This window comes from Salmo trutta, unplaced genomic scaffold (assembly GCF_901001165.1).
Source record: "Salmo trutta unplaced genomic scaffold, fSalTru1.1, whole genome shotgun sequence".
Lineage (NCBI taxonomy): Eukaryota > Metazoa > Chordata > Actinopteri > Salmoniformes > Salmonidae > Salmo > Salmo trutta.
This window is the reverse complement of record NW_021822167.1, coordinates 1-15,616: the sequence shown is the minus strand read 5'-3', so window position 1 is coordinate 15,616 and position 15,616 is coordinate 1. Positions and strand designations below refer to the sequence as shown.

At 45.5% G+C, this 15,616-nt stretch overlaps 16 non-coding genes across 16 annotated transcripts; all 16 read right to left on the bottom strand.

Moving 5' to 3' along the window:
• Window positions 1-737: 737 nt before the first annotated feature.
• trnay-gua (transfer RNA tyrosine (anticodon GUA)) lies at window positions 738-825 on the bottom strand. Its single transcript is given in 2 exon segments — window positions 738-773; window positions 789-825. It is a non-coding gene; the product is annotated as a tRNA-Tyr (tRNA).
• A 788-nt stretch (window positions 826-1,613) lies between these two features.
• Window positions 1,614-1,701, bottom strand: trnay-gua (transfer RNA tyrosine (anticodon GUA)). The gene is given in 2 exon segments: window positions 1,614-1,649; window positions 1,665-1,701. It is a non-coding gene; the product is annotated as a tRNA-Tyr (tRNA).
• A 788-nt stretch (window positions 1,702-2,489) lies between these two features.
• Window positions 2,490-2,577, bottom strand: trnay-gua (transfer RNA tyrosine (anticodon GUA)). The gene is given in 2 exon segments: window positions 2,490-2,525; window positions 2,541-2,577. It is a non-coding gene; the product is annotated as a tRNA-Tyr (tRNA).
• Window positions 2,578-4,476: 1,899 nt separating this feature from the next.
• trnay-gua (transfer RNA tyrosine (anticodon GUA)) lies at window positions 4,477-4,564 on the bottom strand. Its single transcript is given in 2 exon segments — window positions 4,477-4,512; window positions 4,528-4,564. It is a non-coding gene; the product is annotated as a tRNA-Tyr (tRNA).
• Window positions 4,565-5,353: 789 nt separating this feature from the next.
• Window positions 5,354-5,441, bottom strand: trnay-gua (transfer RNA tyrosine (anticodon GUA)). Its single transcript is given in 2 exon segments — window positions 5,354-5,389; window positions 5,405-5,441. It is a non-coding gene; the product is annotated as a tRNA-Tyr (tRNA).
• A 788-nt stretch (window positions 5,442-6,229) lies between these two features.
• trnay-gua (transfer RNA tyrosine (anticodon GUA)) lies at window positions 6,230-6,317 on the bottom strand. The gene is given in 2 exon segments: window positions 6,230-6,265; window positions 6,281-6,317. It is a non-coding gene; the product is annotated as a tRNA-Tyr (tRNA).
• A 788-nt stretch (window positions 6,318-7,105) lies between these two features.
• trnay-gua (transfer RNA tyrosine (anticodon GUA)) lies at window positions 7,106-7,193 on the bottom strand. Its single transcript is given in 2 exon segments — window positions 7,106-7,141; window positions 7,157-7,193. It is a non-coding gene; the product is annotated as a tRNA-Tyr (tRNA).
• Window positions 7,194-7,980: 787 nt separating this feature from the next.
• On the bottom strand, window positions 7,981-8,068 carry trnay-gua (transfer RNA tyrosine (anticodon GUA)). The gene is given in 2 exon segments: window positions 7,981-8,016; window positions 8,032-8,068. It is a non-coding gene; the product is annotated as a tRNA-Tyr (tRNA).
• Window positions 8,069-8,856: 788 nt separating this feature from the next.
• Window positions 8,857-8,944, bottom strand: trnay-gua (transfer RNA tyrosine (anticodon GUA)). Its single transcript is given in 2 exon segments — window positions 8,857-8,892; window positions 8,908-8,944. It is a non-coding gene; the product is annotated as a tRNA-Tyr (tRNA).
• Window positions 8,945-9,732: 788 nt separating this feature from the next.
• On the bottom strand, window positions 9,733-9,820 carry trnay-gua (transfer RNA tyrosine (anticodon GUA)). Its single transcript is given in 2 exon segments — window positions 9,733-9,768; window positions 9,784-9,820. It is a non-coding gene; the product is annotated as a tRNA-Tyr (tRNA).
• A 788-nt stretch (window positions 9,821-10,608) lies between these two features.
• Window positions 10,609-10,696, bottom strand: trnay-gua (transfer RNA tyrosine (anticodon GUA)). Its single transcript is given in 2 exon segments — window positions 10,609-10,644; window positions 10,660-10,696. It is a non-coding gene; the product is annotated as a tRNA-Tyr (tRNA).
• A 788-nt stretch (window positions 10,697-11,484) lies between these two features.
• Window positions 11,485-11,572, bottom strand: trnay-gua (transfer RNA tyrosine (anticodon GUA)). Its single transcript is given in 2 exon segments — window positions 11,485-11,520; window positions 11,536-11,572. It is a non-coding gene; the product is annotated as a tRNA-Tyr (tRNA).
• A 788-nt stretch (window positions 11,573-12,360) lies between these two features.
• trnay-gua (transfer RNA tyrosine (anticodon GUA)) lies at window positions 12,361-12,448 on the bottom strand. The gene is given in 2 exon segments: window positions 12,361-12,396; window positions 12,412-12,448. It is a non-coding gene; the product is annotated as a tRNA-Tyr (tRNA).
• A 788-nt stretch (window positions 12,449-13,236) lies between these two features.
• Window positions 13,237-13,324, bottom strand: trnay-gua (transfer RNA tyrosine (anticodon GUA)). Its single transcript is given in 2 exon segments — window positions 13,237-13,272; window positions 13,288-13,324. It is a non-coding gene; the product is annotated as a tRNA-Tyr (tRNA).
• A 788-nt stretch (window positions 13,325-14,112) lies between these two features.
• On the bottom strand, window positions 14,113-14,200 carry trnay-gua (transfer RNA tyrosine (anticodon GUA)). The gene is given in 2 exon segments: window positions 14,113-14,148; window positions 14,164-14,200. It is a non-coding gene; the product is annotated as a tRNA-Tyr (tRNA).
• Window positions 14,201-14,989: 789 nt separating this feature from the next.
• Window positions 14,990-15,077, bottom strand: trnay-gua (transfer RNA tyrosine (anticodon GUA)). The gene is given in 2 exon segments: window positions 14,990-15,025; window positions 15,041-15,077. It is a non-coding gene; the product is annotated as a tRNA-Tyr (tRNA).
• Between the last annotated feature and the right edge of the window lie 539 nt (window positions 15,078-15,616).

Genomic DNA, 15,616 nt, shown 5'->3' with positions numbered 1-15,616 from the left:
ATGGATACGAGCCCTTTTAAAAGTTAAACTTCTTAGTTTGGTGGTTTCATGGAGATGACAGGGATTGAAGCCGGGTCCTCATACATTCAAAGCATGCGCTCTTCTGCTGAGCTACATCCCCTTAGAATGCCAGTAGTTGCATTTGGGGATAGAGAAAATGTGAGCCGAGGGTAAAGAATGCTGTTTAGGCCCGACACTGCTGAAGGTTTTTCCCTCTCCCTGGTGGTCTAGTGACAAGGATTTGGAGCTTTCGCTGTTGTGTCCCGTGTTTGATTCCCGGTCAGGGAAAGAATTGCTTTTGGGGAAAAACTTGGCAAATGTCAAAAAGTCGGCACAAACGCAGAAAAAGTTATCCTCCTTTGAGATAGTGTGAGCCAGTGACATAAGTATTGTTGGAATTTCTCGTACACTCCGCCGCTCTACCAAATGTCCTATGGAAGATCAACAAGTGAAGAATTCGGCGCTCTCAGGGTAAGATAATATGTTAGTCAATCGCAAGTCAAAGTTCACGGCTGTCAAAAATTGGGGCAATCCACGAGAAAATGTACACTCCTTTGAGCCAGCGACCTAAGGATTGCTGCACTGAGCACCTACAGTCATCCACTCTACCAACTGTCCTACGGAAGATCAAGAAATGAAGAATTTGGCGTTCTCAGGGAAAGATAATGTGTTAGTAATTTGCAAGTCAAAGTTCACGGCTGTCAAAAAATTGGGGCAATCCACAAGAAGATATACACTCCTTTGAGCCGGATTTGAACCAGCGACCTAAGGATTGCTGCAATTAGCACCTACAGTCCTCCGCTCTACCAACTGAGCTATCAAAGGTCGACGTGTACATTCCAACGCCATCGCCTAGATGGTCATAAGTTCCGCTGATGGATATGAGCCCTTTTAAAAGTTAAACTTCTTAGTTTGGTGGTTTCATGGAGATGACAGGGATTGAAGCCGGGTCCTCATACATTCAAAGCATGCGCTCTTCTGCTGAGCTACATCCCCTTAGAATGCCAGTAGTTGCATTTGGGGATAGAGAAAATGTGAGCCGAGGGTAAAGAATGCTGTTTAGGCCCGACACTGCTGAAGGTTTTTCCCTCTCCCTGGTGGTCTAGTGACAAGGATTTGGAGCTTTCGCTGTTGTGTCCCGTGTTTGATTCCCGGTCAGGGAAAGAATTGCTTTTGGGGAAAAACTTGGCAAATGTCAAAAAGTCGGCACAAACGCAGAAAAAGTTATCCTCCTTTGAGATAGTGTGAGCCAGTGACATAAGTATTGTTGGAATTTCTCGTACACTCCGCCGCTCTACCAAATGTCCTATGGAAGATCAACAAGTGAAGAATTCGGCGCTCTCAGGGTAAGATAATATGTTAGTCAATCGCAAGTCAAAGTTCACGGCTGTCAAAAAATTGGGGCAATCCACGAGAAAATGTACACTCCTTTGAGCCAGCGACCTAAGGATTGCTGAACTGAGCACCTACAGTCATCCACTCTACCAACTGTCCTACGGAAGATCAAGAAATGAAGAATTTGGCGTTCTCAGGGAAAGATAATGTGTTAGTAATTTGCAAGTCAAAGTTCACGGCTGTCAAAAAATTGGGGCAATCCACAAGAAGATATACACTCCTTTGAGCCGGATTTGAACCAGCGACCTAAGGATTGCTGCAATTAGCACCTACAGTCCTCCGCTCTACCAACTGAGCTATCAAAGGTCGACATGTACATTCCAACGCCATCGCCTAGATGGTCATAAGTTCCGCTGATGGATATGAGCCCTTTTAAAAGTTAAACTTCTTAGTTTGGTGGTTTCATGGAGATGACAGGGATTGAAGCCGGGTCCTCATACATTCAAAGCATGCGCTCTTCTGCTGAGCTACATCCCCTTAGAATGCCAGTAGTTGCATTTGGGGATAGAGAAAATGTGAGCCGAGGGTAAAGAATGCTGTTTAGGCCCGACACTGCTGAAGGTTTTTCCCTCTCCCTGGTGGTCTAGTGACAAGGATTTGGAGCTTTCGCTGTTGTGTCCCGTGTTTGATTCCCGGTCAGGGAAAGAATTGCTTTTGGGGAAAAACTTGGCAAATGTCAAAAAGTCGGCACAAACGCAGAAAAAGTTATCCTCCTTTGAGATAGTGTGAGCCAGTGACATAAGTATTGTTGGAATTTCTCGTACACTCCGCCGCTCTACCAAATGTCCTATGGAAGATCAACAAGTGAAGAATTCGGCGCTCTCAGGGTAAGATAATATGTTAGTCAATCGCAAGTCAAAGTTCACGGCTGTCAAAAAATTGGGGCAATCCACGAGAAAATGTACACTCCTTTGAGCCAGCGACCTAAGGATTGGTGCACTGAGCACCTACAGTCATCCACTCTACCAACTGTCCTACGGAAGATCAAGAAATGAAGAATTTGGCGTTCTCAGGGAAAGATAATGTGTTAGTCATTTGCAAGTCAAAGTTCACGGCTGTCAAAAAATTGGGGCAATCCACAAGAAAATGTACACTCCTTTGAGCCGGATTTGAACCAGCGACCTAAGGATTGCTGCAATTAGCACCTACAGTCCTCCGCTCTACCAACTGAGCTATCAAAGGTCGACGTGTACATTCCAACGCCATCGCCTAGATGGTCATAAGTTCCGCTGATGGATATGAGCCCTTTTAAAAGTTAAACTTCTTAGTTTGGTGATTTCATGGAGATGACAGGGATTGAAGCCGGGTCCTCATACATGGAAAGCATGCGCTCTTCTGCTGAGCTACATCAAATCAAATTTATTTATATAGCCCTTCGTACATCAGCTGAAATCTCAAAGTGCTGTACAGAAACCCAGCCTAAAACCCCAAACAGCAAGCAATGCATGTGAAAGAAGCACGGTGGCTGGGAAAAACTCCCTAGGAAAAACTCCTGAGAAAGGCCAAAAACCTAGGAAGAAATCTAGAGAGGAACCAGGCTATGAGGGGTGGCCAGTCCTCTTCTGGCTGTGCCGGGTGGATATTATAACAGACCATGGTCAAGATGTTAAAATGTTCGTAAATGACCAGCATGGTCAAATAATAATAATCATAGTAATTGTCGAGGGTGCAACAAGCACGTCCGGTGAACAGGTCAGGGTTCCGTAGCCGCAGGCAGAACAGTTGAAACTGGAGAAGCAGCATGGCCAGGCGGTCTGGGGACAGCAAGGAGTCATCATGCCAGGTAGTCCTGAGGCATGGTCCTAGGGCTCAGGTCCTCCGAGAGAAAGAAAGAAAGAGAGAAAGAGAGAATTAGAGAGAGCATATTTACATTCACACAGGACACCGGATAAGACAAGAGAATACTCCAGATGTAACAGACTGACCCTAGCCCCCCGACACATAAACTACTGCAGCATAAATACTGGAGGCTGAGACAGGAGGGATCAGAAGACACTGTGGCCCCATCCGATGATACCCCCGGACAGGGCCAAACAGGCAGGATATAACCCCACCCACTTTGCCAAAGCACAGCCCCCACACCACTAGAGGGATATCTACAACCACCAACTTACCATCCGAAGACAAGGCCGAGTATAGCCCACAAAGATCTCCGCCACGGCACAACCCAAGGGGGGGGCGCCAACCCAGACAGGAAGACCACGTCAGTGGCTCAACCTACTCAAGTGACGCACCCCTCCCATGGACGGCATGGAAGAACACCAGTAAGTCAGTGACTCAGCCCCTGTAAAAGGGTTAGAGGCAGAGAATCCCAGTGGGAAGAGGGGAACCGACAAGGCAGAGACAGCAAGGGCGGTTCGTTGCTCCAGCCTTTCCGTTCACCTTCACACTCCTGGGCCAGACTATACTTAATCATAGGACCTACTGAAGAGATAAGTCTTCAGTAAAGAGTACAGTACATCCCCTTAGAATGCCAGTAGTTGCATTTGGGGATAGAGAAAATGTGAGCCGAGAGTAAAGAACGCTGTTTAGGCCCGACACTGCTGAAGGTTTTTCCCTCTCCCTGGTGGTCTAGTGACAAGGATTTGGAGCTTTCGCTGTTGTGTCCCGTGTTTGATTCCCGGTCAGGGAAAGAATTGCTTTTGGGGAAAAACTTGGCAAACGTCAAAAAAGTCTGTACAAACGCAGAAAAAGTTATCCTCCTTTGAGATAGTGTGAGCCAGTGACATAAGTATTGTTGGAATTTCTCGTACACTCCGCGCTCTACCAAATGTCCTATGGAAGATCAACAAGTGAAGAATTCGGCGCTCTCAGGGTAAGATAATATGTTAGTCAATCGCAAGTCAAAGTTCACGGCTGTCAAAAATTGGGGCAATCCACGAGAAAATGTACACTCCTTTGAGCCAGCGACCTAAGGAGTGCTGCACTGAGCACCTACAGTCATCCACTCTACCAACTGTCCTACGGAAGATCAAGAAATGAAGAATTTGGCGTTCTCAGGGAAAGATAATGTGTTAGTCATTTGCAAGTCAAAGTTCACGGCTGTCAAAAAATTGGGGCAATCCACAAGAAGATATACACTCCTTTGAGCCGGATTTGAACCAGCGACCTAAGGATTGCTGCAATTAGCACCTACAGTCCTCCGCTCTACCAACTGAGCTATCAAAGGTCGACATGTATATTCCAACGCCATCGCCTAGATGGTCATAAGTTCCGCTGATGGATACTGAGCCCTTTTAAAAGTTAAACTTCTTAGTTTGGTGGTTTCATGGAGATGACAGGGATTGAAGCCGGGTCCTCATACATGCAAAGCATGCACTCTTCTGCTGAGCTACATCGCCTTAGAATGCCAGTAGTTGCATTTGGGGATAGAGAAAATGTGAGCCGAGGGTAAAGAATGCTGTTTAGGCCCGACACTGCTGAAGGTTTTTCCCTCTCCCTGGTGGTCTAGTGACAAGGATTTGGAGCTTTCGCTGTTGTGTCCCGTGTTTGATTCCCGGTCAGGGAAAGAATTGCTTTTGGGGAAAAACTTGGCAAATGTCAAAAAGTCGGCACAAACGCAGAAAAAGTTATCCTCCTTTGAGATAGTGTGAGCCAGTGACATAAGTATTGTTGGAATTTCTCGTACACTCCTCCGCTCTACCAAATGTCCTATGGAAGATCAACAAGTGAAGAATTCGGCGCTCTCAGGGTAAGATAATATGTTAGTCAATCGCAAATCAAAGTTCACGGCTGTCAAAAAATTGGGGCAATCCACGAGAAAATGTACACTCCTTTGAGCCAGCGACCTAAGGATTGCTGCACTGAGCACCTACAGTCATCCACTCTACCAACTGTCCTACGGAAGATCAAGAAATGAAGAATTTGGCGTTCTCAGGGAAAGATAATGTGTTAGTCATTTGCAAGTCAAAGTTCACGGCTGTCAAAAAATTGGGGCAATCCACAAGAAGATATACACTCCTTTGAGCCGGATTTGAACCAGCGACCTAAGGATTGCTGCAATTAGCACCTACAGTCCTCCGCTCTACCAACTGAGCTATCAAAGGTCGACGTGTACATTCCAACGCCATCGCCTAGATGGTCATAAGTTCCGCTGATGGATACGAGCCCTTTTAAAAGTTAAACTTCTTAGTTTGGTGGTTTCATGGAGATGACAGGGATTGAAGCCGGGTCCTCATACATTCAAAGCATGCGCTCTTCTGCTGAGCTACATCCCCTTAGAATGCCAGTAGTTGCATTTGGGGATAGAGAAAATGTGAGCCGAGGGTAAAGAATGCTGTTTAGGCCCGACACTGCTGAAGGTTTTTCCCTCTCCCTGGTTGTCTAGTGACAAGGATTTGGAGCTTTCGCTGTTGTGTCCCGTGTTTGATTCCCGGTCAGGGAAAGAATTGCTTTTGGGGAAAAACTTGGCAAATGTCAAAAAGTCGGCACAAACGCAGAAAAAGTTATCCTCCTTTGAGATAGTGTGAGCCAGTGACATAAGTATTGTTGGAATTTCTCGTACACTCCGCCGCTCTACCAAATGTCCTATGGAAGATCAACAAGTGAAGAATTCGGCGCTCTCAGGGTAAGATAATATGTTAGTCAATCGCAAGTCAAAGTTCACGGCTGTCAAAAAATTGGGGCAATCCACGAGAAAATGTACACTCCTTTGAGCCAGCGACCTAAGGAGTGCTGAACTGAGCACCTACAGTCATCCACTCTACCAATTGTCCTACGGAAGATCAAGAAATGAAGAATTTGGCGTTCTCAGGGAAAGATAATGTGTTAGTAATTTGCAAGTCAAAGTTCACGGCTGTCAAAAAATTGGGGCAATCCACAAGAAGATATACACTCCTTTGAGCCGGATTTGAACCAGCGACCTAAGGATTGCTGCAATTAGCACCTACAGTCCTCCGCTCTACCAACTGAGCTATCAAAGGTCGACATGTATATTCCAACGCCATCGCCTAGATGGTCATAAGTTCCGCTGATGGATACGAGCCCTTTTAAAAGTTAAACTTCTTAGTTTGGTGGTTTCATGGAGATGACAGGGATTGAAGCCGGGTCCTCATACATTCAAAGCATGCGCTCTTCTGCTGAGCTACATCCCCTTAGAATGCCATGAGTTGCATTTGGGGATAGAGAAAATGTGAGCCGAGGGTAAAGAATGCTGTTTAGGCCCGACACTGCTGAAGGTTTTTCCCTCTCCCTGGTGGTCTAGTGACAAGGATTTGGAGCTTTCGCTGTTGTGTCCCGTGTTTGATTCCCGGTCAGGGAAAGAATTGCTTTTGGGGAAAAACTTGGCAAATGTCAAAAAGTCGGCACAAACGCAGAAAAAGTTATCCTCCTTTGAGATAGTGTGAGCCAGTGACATAAGTATTGTTGGAATTTCTCGTACACTCCGCCGCTCTACCAAATGTCCTATGGAAGATCAACAAGTGAAGAATTCGGCGCTCTCAGGGTAAGATAATATGTTAGTCAATCGCAAGTCAAAGTTCACGGCTGTCAAAAAATTGGGGCAATCCACGAGAAAATGTACACTCCTTTGAGCCAGCGACCTAAGGAGTGCTGCACTGAGCACCTACAGTCATCCACTCTACCAACTGTCCTACGGAAGATCAAGAAATGAAGAATTTGGCGTTCTCAGGGAAAGATAATGTGTTAGTAATTTGCAAGTCAAAGTTCACGGCTGTCAAAAAATTGGGGCAATCCACAAGAAGATATACACTCCTTTGAGCCGGATTTGAACCAGCGACCTAAGGATTGCTGCAATTAGCACCTACAGTCCTCCGCTCTACCAACTGAGCTATCAAAGTTCGACATGTACATTCCAACGCCATCGCCTAGATGGTCATAAGTTCCGCTGATGGATATGAGCCCTTTTAAAAGTTAAACTTCTTAGTTTGGTGGTTTCATGGAGATGACAGGAATTGAAGCCGGGTCCTCATACATTCAAAGCATGCGCTCTTCTGCTGAGCTACATCCCCTTAGAATGCCAGTAGTTGCATTTGGGGATAGAGAAAATGTGAGCCGAGGGTAAAGAATGCTGTTTAGGCCCGACACTGCTGAAGGTTTTTCCCTCTCCCTGGTGGTCTAGTGACAAGGATTTGGAGCTTTCGCTGTTGTGTCCCGTGTTTGATTCCCGGTCAGGGAAATAATTGCTTTTGGGGAAAAACTTGGCAAATGTCAAAAAGTCGGCACAAACGCAGAAAAAGTTATCCTCCTTTGAGATAGTGTGAGCCAGTGACATAAGTATTGTTGGAATTTCTCGTACACTCCGCCGCTCTACCAAATGTCCTATGGAAGATCAACAAGTGAAGAATTCGGCGCTCTCAGGGTAAGATAATATGTTAGTCAATCGCAAGTCAAAGTTCACGGCTGTCAAAAATTGGGGCAATCCACGAGAAAATGTACACTCCTTTGAGCCAGCGACCTAAGGAGTGCTGAACTGAGCACCTACAGTCATCCACTCTACCAACTGTCCTACGGAAGATCAAGAAATGAAGAATTTGGCGTTCTCAGGGAAAGATAATGTGTTAGTAATTTGCAAGTCAAAGTTCACGGCTGTCAAAAAATTGGGGCAATCCACAAGAAGATATACACTCCTTTGAGCCGGATTTGAACCAGCGACCTAAGGATTGCTGCAATTAGCACCTACAGTCCTCCGCTCTACCAACTGAGCTATCAAAGGTCGACATGTATATTCCAACGCCATCGCCTAGATGGTCATAAGTTCCGCTGATGGATACGAGCCCTTTTAAAAGTTAAACTTCTTAGTTTGGTGGTTTCATGGAGATGACAGGGATTGAAGCCGGGTCCTCATACATTCAAAGCATGCGCTCTTCTGCTGAGCTACATCCCCTTAGAATGCCAGTAGTTGCATTTGGGGATAGAGAAAATGTGAGCCGAGGGTAAAGAATGCTGTTTAGGCCCGACACTGCTGAAGGTTTTTCACTCTCCCTGGTTGTCTAGTGACAAGGATTTGGAGCTTTCGCTGTTGTGTCCCGTGTTTGATTCCCGGTCAGGGAAAGAATTGCTTTTGGGGAAAAACTTGGCAAATGTCAAAAAGTCGGCACAAACGCAGAAAAAGTTATCCTCCTTTGAGATAGTGTGAGCCAGTGACATAAGTATTGTTGGAATTTCTCGTACACTCCGCCGCTCTACCAAATGTCCTATGGAAGATCAACAAGTGAAGAATTCGGCGCTCTCAGGGTAAGATAATATGTTAGTCAATCGCAAGTCAAAGTTCACGGCTGTCAAAAAATTGGGGCAATCCACGAGAAAATGTACACTCCTTTGAGCCAGCGACCTAAGGAGTGCTGAACTGAGCACCTACAGTCATCCACTCTACCAACTGTCCTACGGAAGATCAAGAAATGAAGAATTTGGCGTTCTCAGGGAAAGATAATGTGTTAGTAATTTGCAAGTCAAAGTTCACGGCTGTCAAAAAATTGGGGCAATCCACAAGAAGATATACACTCCTTTGAGCCGGATTTGAACCAGCGACCTAAGGATTGCTGCAATTAGCACCTACAGTCCTCCGCTCTACCAACTGAGCTATCAAAGGTCGACATGTATATTCCAACGCCATCGCCTAGATGGTCATAAGTTCCGCTGATGGATACGAGCCCTTTTAAAAGTTAAACTTCTTAGTTTGGTGGTTTCATGGAGATGACAGGGATTGAAGCCGGGTCCTCATACATTCAAAGCATGCGCTCTTCTGCTGAGCTACATCCCCTTAGAATGCCAGTAGTTGCATTTGGGGATAGAGAAAATGTGAGCCGAGGGTAAAGAATGCTGTTTAGGCCCGACACTGCTGAAGGTTTTTCCCTCTCCCTGGTTGTCTAGTGACAAGGATTTGGAGCTTTCGCTGTTGTGTCCCGTGTTTGATTCCCGGTCAGGGAAAGAATTGCTTTTGGGGAAAAACTTGGCAAATGTCAAAAAGTCGGCACAAACGCAGAAAAAGTTATCCTCCTTTGAGATAGTGTGAGCCAGTGACATAAGTATTGTTGGAATTTCTCGTACACTCCGCCGCTCTACCAAATGTCCTATGGAAGATCAACAAGTGAAGAATTCGGCGCTCTCAGGGTAAGATAATATGTTAGTCAATCGCAAGTCAAAGTTCACGGCTGTCAAAAAATTGGGGCAATCCACGAGAAAATGTACACTCCTTTGAGCCAGCGACCTAAGGAGTGCTGCACTGAGCACCTACAGTCATCCACTCTACCAACTGTCCTACGGAAGATCAAGAAATGAAGAATTTGGCGTTCTCAGGGAAAGATAATGTGTTAGTAATTTGCAAGTCAAAGTTCACGGCTGTCAAAAAATTGGGGCAATCCACAAGAAGATATACACTCCTTTGAGCCGGATTTGAACCAGCGACCTAAGGATTGCTGCAATTAGCACCTACAGTCCTCCGCTCTACCAACTGAGCTATCAAAGGTCGACATGTATATTCCAACGCCATCGCCTAGATGGTCATAAGTTCCGCTGATGGATACGAGCACTTTTAAAAGTTAAACTTCTTAGTTTGGTGGTTTCATGGAGATGACAGGGATTGAAGCCGGGTCCTCATACATTCAAAGCATGCGCTCTTCTGCTGAGCTACATCCCCTTAGAATGCCAGTAGTTGCATTTGGGGATAGAGAAAATGTGAGCCGAGGGTAAAGAATGCTGTTTAGGCCCGACACTGCTGAAGGTTTTTCCCTCTCCCTGGTGGTCTAGTGACAAGGATTTGGAGCTTTCGCTGTTGTGTCCCGTGTTTGATTCCCGGTCAGGGAAAGAATTGCTTTTGGGGAAAAACTTGGCAAATGTCAAAAAGTCGGCACAAACGCAGAAAAAGTTATCCTCCTTTGAGATAGTGTGAGCCAGTGACATAAGTATTGTTGGAATTTCTCGTACACTCCGCCGCTCTACCAAATGTCCTATGGAAGATCAACAAGTGAAGAATTCGGCGCTCTCAGGGTAAGATAATATGTTAGTCAATCGCAAGTCAAAGTTCACGGCTGTCAAAAAATTGGGGCAATCCACGAGAAAATGTACACTCCTTTGAGCCAGCGACCTAAGGAGTGCTGAACTGAGCACCTACAGTCATCCACTCTACCAACTGTCCTACGGAAGATCAAGAAATGAAGAATTTGGCGTTCTCAGGGAAAGATAATGTGTTAGTAATTTGCAAGTCAAAGTTCACGGCTGTCAAAAAATTGGGGCAATCCACAAGAAGATATACAATCCTTTGAGCCGGATTTGAACCAGCGACCTAAGGATTGCTGCAATTAGCACCTACAGTCCTCCGCTCTACCAACTGAGCTATCAAAGGTCGACATGTATATTCCAACGCCATCGCCTAGATGGTCATAAGTTCCGCTGATGGATACGAGCCCTTTTAAAAGTTAAACTTCTTAGTTTGGTGGTTTCATGGAGATGACAGGGATTGAAGCCGGGTCCTCATACATGCAAAGCATGCGCTCTTCTGCTGAGCTACATCCCCTTAGAATGCCAGTAGTTGCATTTGGGGATAGAGAAAATGTGAGCCGAGGGTAAAGAATGCTGTTTAGGCCCGACACTGCTGAAGGTTTTTCCCTCTCCCTGGTGGTCTAGTGACAAGGATTTGGAGCTTTCGCTGTTGTGTCCCGTGTTTGATTCCCGGTCAGGGAAAGAATTGCTTTTGGGGAAAAACTTGGCAAATGTCAAAAAGTCGGCACAAACGCAGAAAAAGTTATCCTCCTTTGAGATAGTGTGAGCCAGTGACATAAGTATTGTTGGAATTTCTCGTACACTCCGCCGCTCTACCAAATGTCCTATGGAAGATCAACAAGTGAAGAATTCGGCGCTCTCAGGGTAAGATAATATGTTAGTCAATCGCAAGTCAAAGTTCACGGCTGTCAAAAAATTGGGGCAATCCACGAGAAAATGTACACTCCTTTGAGCCAGCGACCTAAGGAGTGCTGAACTGAGCACCTACAGTCATCCACTCTACCAACTGTCCTACGGAAGATCAAGAAATGAAGAATTTGGCGTTCTCAGGGAAAGATAATGTGTTAGTAATTTGCAAGTCAAAGTTCACGGCTGTCAAAAAATTGGGGCAATCCACAAGAAGATATACACTCCTTTGAGCCGGATTTGAACCAGCGACCTAAGGATTGCTGCAATTAGCACCTACAGTCCTCCGCTCTACCAACTGAGCTATCAAAGGTCGACATGTATATTCCAACGCCATCGCCTAGATGGTCATAAGTTCCGCTGATGGATACGAGCCCTTTTAAAAGTTAAACTTCTTAGTTTGGTGGTTTCATGGAGATGACAGGGATTGAAGCCGGGTCCTCATACATTCAAAGCATGCGCTCTTCTGCTGAGCTACATCCCCTTAGAATGCCAGTAGTTGCATTTGGGGATAGAGAAAATGTGAGCCGAGGGTAAAGAATGCTGTTTAGGCCCGACACTGCTGAAGGTTTTTCCCTCTCCCTGGTGGTCTAGTGACAAGGATTTGGAGCTTTCGCTGTTGTGTCCCGTGTTTGATTCCCGGTCAGGGAAATAATTGCTTTTGGGGAAAAACTTGGCAAATGTCAAAAAGTCGGCACAAACGCAGAAAAAGTTATCCTCCTTTGAGATAGTGTGAGCCAGTGACATAAGTATTGTTGGAATTTCACGTACACTCCGCCGCTCTACCAAATGTCCTATGGAAGATCAACAAGTGAAGAATTCGGCGCTCTCAGGGTAAGATAATATGTTAGTCAATCGCAAGTCAAAGTTCACGGCTGTCAAAAAATTGGGGCAATCCACGAGAAAATGTACACTCCTTTGAGCCAGCGACCTAAGGAGTGCTGAACTGAGCACCTACAGTCATCCACTCTACCAATTGTCCTACGGAAGATCAAGAAATGAAGAATTTGGCGTTCTCAGGGAAAGATAATGTGTTAGTCATTTGCAAGTCAAAGTTCACGGCTGTCAAAAAATTGGGGCAATCCACAAGAAGATATACACTCCTTTGAGCCGGATTTGAACCAGCGACCTAAGGATTGCTGCAATTAGCACCTACAGTCCTCCGCTCTACCAACTGAGCTATCAAAGGTCGACATGTATATTCCAACGCCATCGCCTAGATGGTCATAAGTTCCGCTGATGGATACGAGCCCTTTTAAAAGTTAAACTTCTTAGTTTGGTGGTTTCATGGAGATGACAGGGATTGAAGCCGGGTCCTCATACATTCAAAGCATGCGCTCTTCTGCTGAGCTACATCCCCTTAGAATGCCAGTAGTTGCATTTGGGGATAGAGAAAATGTGAGCCGAGGGTAAAGAATGCTGTTTAGGCCCGACACTGCTGAAGGTTTTTCCCTCTCCCTGGTGGTCTAGTGACAAGGATTTGGAGCTTTCGCTGTTGTGTCCCGTGTTTGATTCCCGGTCAGGGAAATAATTGCTTTTGGGGAAAAACTTGGCAAATGTCAAAAAGTCGGCACAAACGCAGAAAAAGTTATCCTCCTTTGAGATAGTGTGAGCCAGTGACATAAGTATTGTTGGAATTTCTCGTACACTCCGCCGCTCTACCAAATGTCCTATGGAAGATCAACAAGTGAAGAATTCGGCGCTCTCAGGGTAAGATAATATGTTAGTCAATCGCAAGTCAAAGTTCACGGCTGTCAAAAAATTGGGGCAATCCACGAGAAAATGTACACTCCTTTGAGCCAGCGACCTAAGGAGTGCTGAACTGAGCACCTACAGTCATCCACTCTACCAACTGTCCTACGGAAGATCAAGAAATGAAGAATTTGGCGTTCTCAGGGAAAGATAATGTGTTAGTCATTTGCAAGTCAAAGTTCACGGCTGTCAAAAAATTGGGGCAATCCACAAGAAGATATACACTCCTTTGAGCCGGATTTGAACCAGCGACCTAAGGATTGCTGCAATTAGCACCTACAGTCCTCCGCTCTACCAACTGAGCTATCAAAGGTCGACATGTACATTCCAACGCCATCGCCTAGATGGTCATAAGTTCCGCTGATGGATATGAGCCCTTTTAAAAGTTAAACTTCTTAGTTTGGTGGTTTCATGGAGATGACAGGGATTGAAGCCGGGTCCTCATACATTCAAAGCATGCGCTCTTCTGCTGAGCTACATCCCCTTAGAATGCCAGTAGTTGCATTTGGGGATAGAGAAAATGTGAGCCGAGGGTAAAGAATGCTGTTTAGGCCCGACACTGCTGAAGGTTTTTCCCTCTCCCTGGTGGTCTAGTGACAAGGATTTGGAGCTTTCGCTGTTGTGTCCCGTGTTTGATTCCCGGTCAGGGAAAGAATTGCTTTTGGGGAAAAACTTGGCAAATGTCAAAAAGTCGGCACAAACGCAGAAAAAGTTATCCTCCTTTGAGATAGTGTGAGCCAGTGACATAAGTATTGTTGGAATTTCACGTACACTCCGCCGCTCTACCAAATGTCCTATGGAAGATCAACAAGTGAAGAATTCGGCGCTCTCAGGGTAAGATAATATGTTAGTCAATCGCAAGTCAAAATTCACGGCTGTCAAAAAATTGGGGCAATCCACGAGAAAATGTACACTCCTTTGAGCCAGCGACCTAAGGAGTGCTGAACTGAGCACCTACAGTCATCCACTCTACCAACTGTCCTACGGAAGATCAAGAAATGAAGAATTTGGCGTTCTCAGGGAAAGATAATGTGTTAGTAATTTGCAAGTCAAAGTTCACGGCGGTCAAAAAATTGGGGCAATCCACAAGAAAATGTACACTCCTTTGAGCCGGATTTGAACCAGCGACCTAAGGATTGCTGCAATTAGCACCTACAGTCCTCCGCTCTACCAACTGAGCTATCAAAGGTCGACATGTATATTCCAACGCCATCGCCTAGATGGTCATAAGTTCCGCTGATGGATACTGAGCCCTTTTAAAAGTTAAACTTCTTAGTTTGGTGGTTTCATGGAGATGACAGGGATTGAAGCCGGGTCCTCATACATTCAAAGCATGCGCTCTTCTGCTGAGCTACATCCCCTTAGAATGCCAGTAGTTGCATTTGGGGATAGAGAAAATGTGAGCCGAGGGTAAAGAATGCTGTTTAGGCCCGACACTGCTGAAGGTTTTTCCCTCTCCCTGGTGGTCTAGTGACAAGGATTTGGAGCTTTCGCTGTTGTGTCCCGTGTTTGATTCCCGGTCAGGGAAAGAATTGCTTTTGGGGAAAAACTTGGCAAATGTCAAAAAGTCGGCACAAACGCAGAAAAAGTTATCCTCCTTTGAGATAGTGTGAGCCAGTGACATAAGTATTGTTGGAATTTCACGTACACTCCGCCGCTCTACCAAATGTCCTATGGAAGATCAACAAGTGAAGAATTCGGCGCTCTCAGGGTAAGATAATATGTTAGTCAATCGCAAGTCAAAGTTCACGGCTGTCAAAAAATTGGGGCAATCCACGAGAAAATGTACACTCCTTTGAGCCAGCGACCTAAGGAGTGCTGAACTGAGCACCTACAGTCATCCACTCTACCAACTGTCCTACGGAAGATCAAGAAATGAAGAATTTGGCGTTCTCAGGGAAAGATAATGTGTTAGTAATTTGCAAGTCAAAGTTCACGGCTGTCAAAAAATTGGGGCAATCCACAAGAAGATATACACTCCTTTGAGCCGGATTTGAACCAGCGACCTAAGGATTGCTGCAATTAGCACCTACAGTCCTCCGCTCTACCAACTGAGCTATCAAAGGTCGACATGTATATTCCAACGCCATCGCCTAGATGGTCATAAGTTCCGCTGATGGATACGAGCCCTTTTAAAAGTTAAACTTCTTAGTTTGGTGGTTTCATGGAGATGACAGGGATTGAAGCCGGGTCCTCATACATTCAAAGCATGCGCTCTTCTGCTGAGCTACATCCCCTTAGAATGCCAGTAGTTGCATTTGGGGATAGAGAAAATGTGAGCCGAGGGTAAAGAATGCTGTTTAGGCCCGACACTGCTGAAGGTTTTTCCCTCTCCCTGGTGGTCTAGTGACAAGGATTTGGAGCTTTCGCTGTTGTGTCCCGTGTTTGATTCCCGGTCAGGGAAAGAATTGCTTTTGGGGAAAAACTTGGCAAATGTCAAAAAGTCGGCACAAACGCAGAAAAAGTTATCCTCCTTTGAGATAGTGTGAGCCAGTGACATAAGTATTGTTGGAATTTCTCGTACACTCCGCCGCTCTACCAAATGTCCTATGGAAGATCAACAAGTGAAGAATTCGGCGCTCTCAGGGTAAGATAATATGTTAGT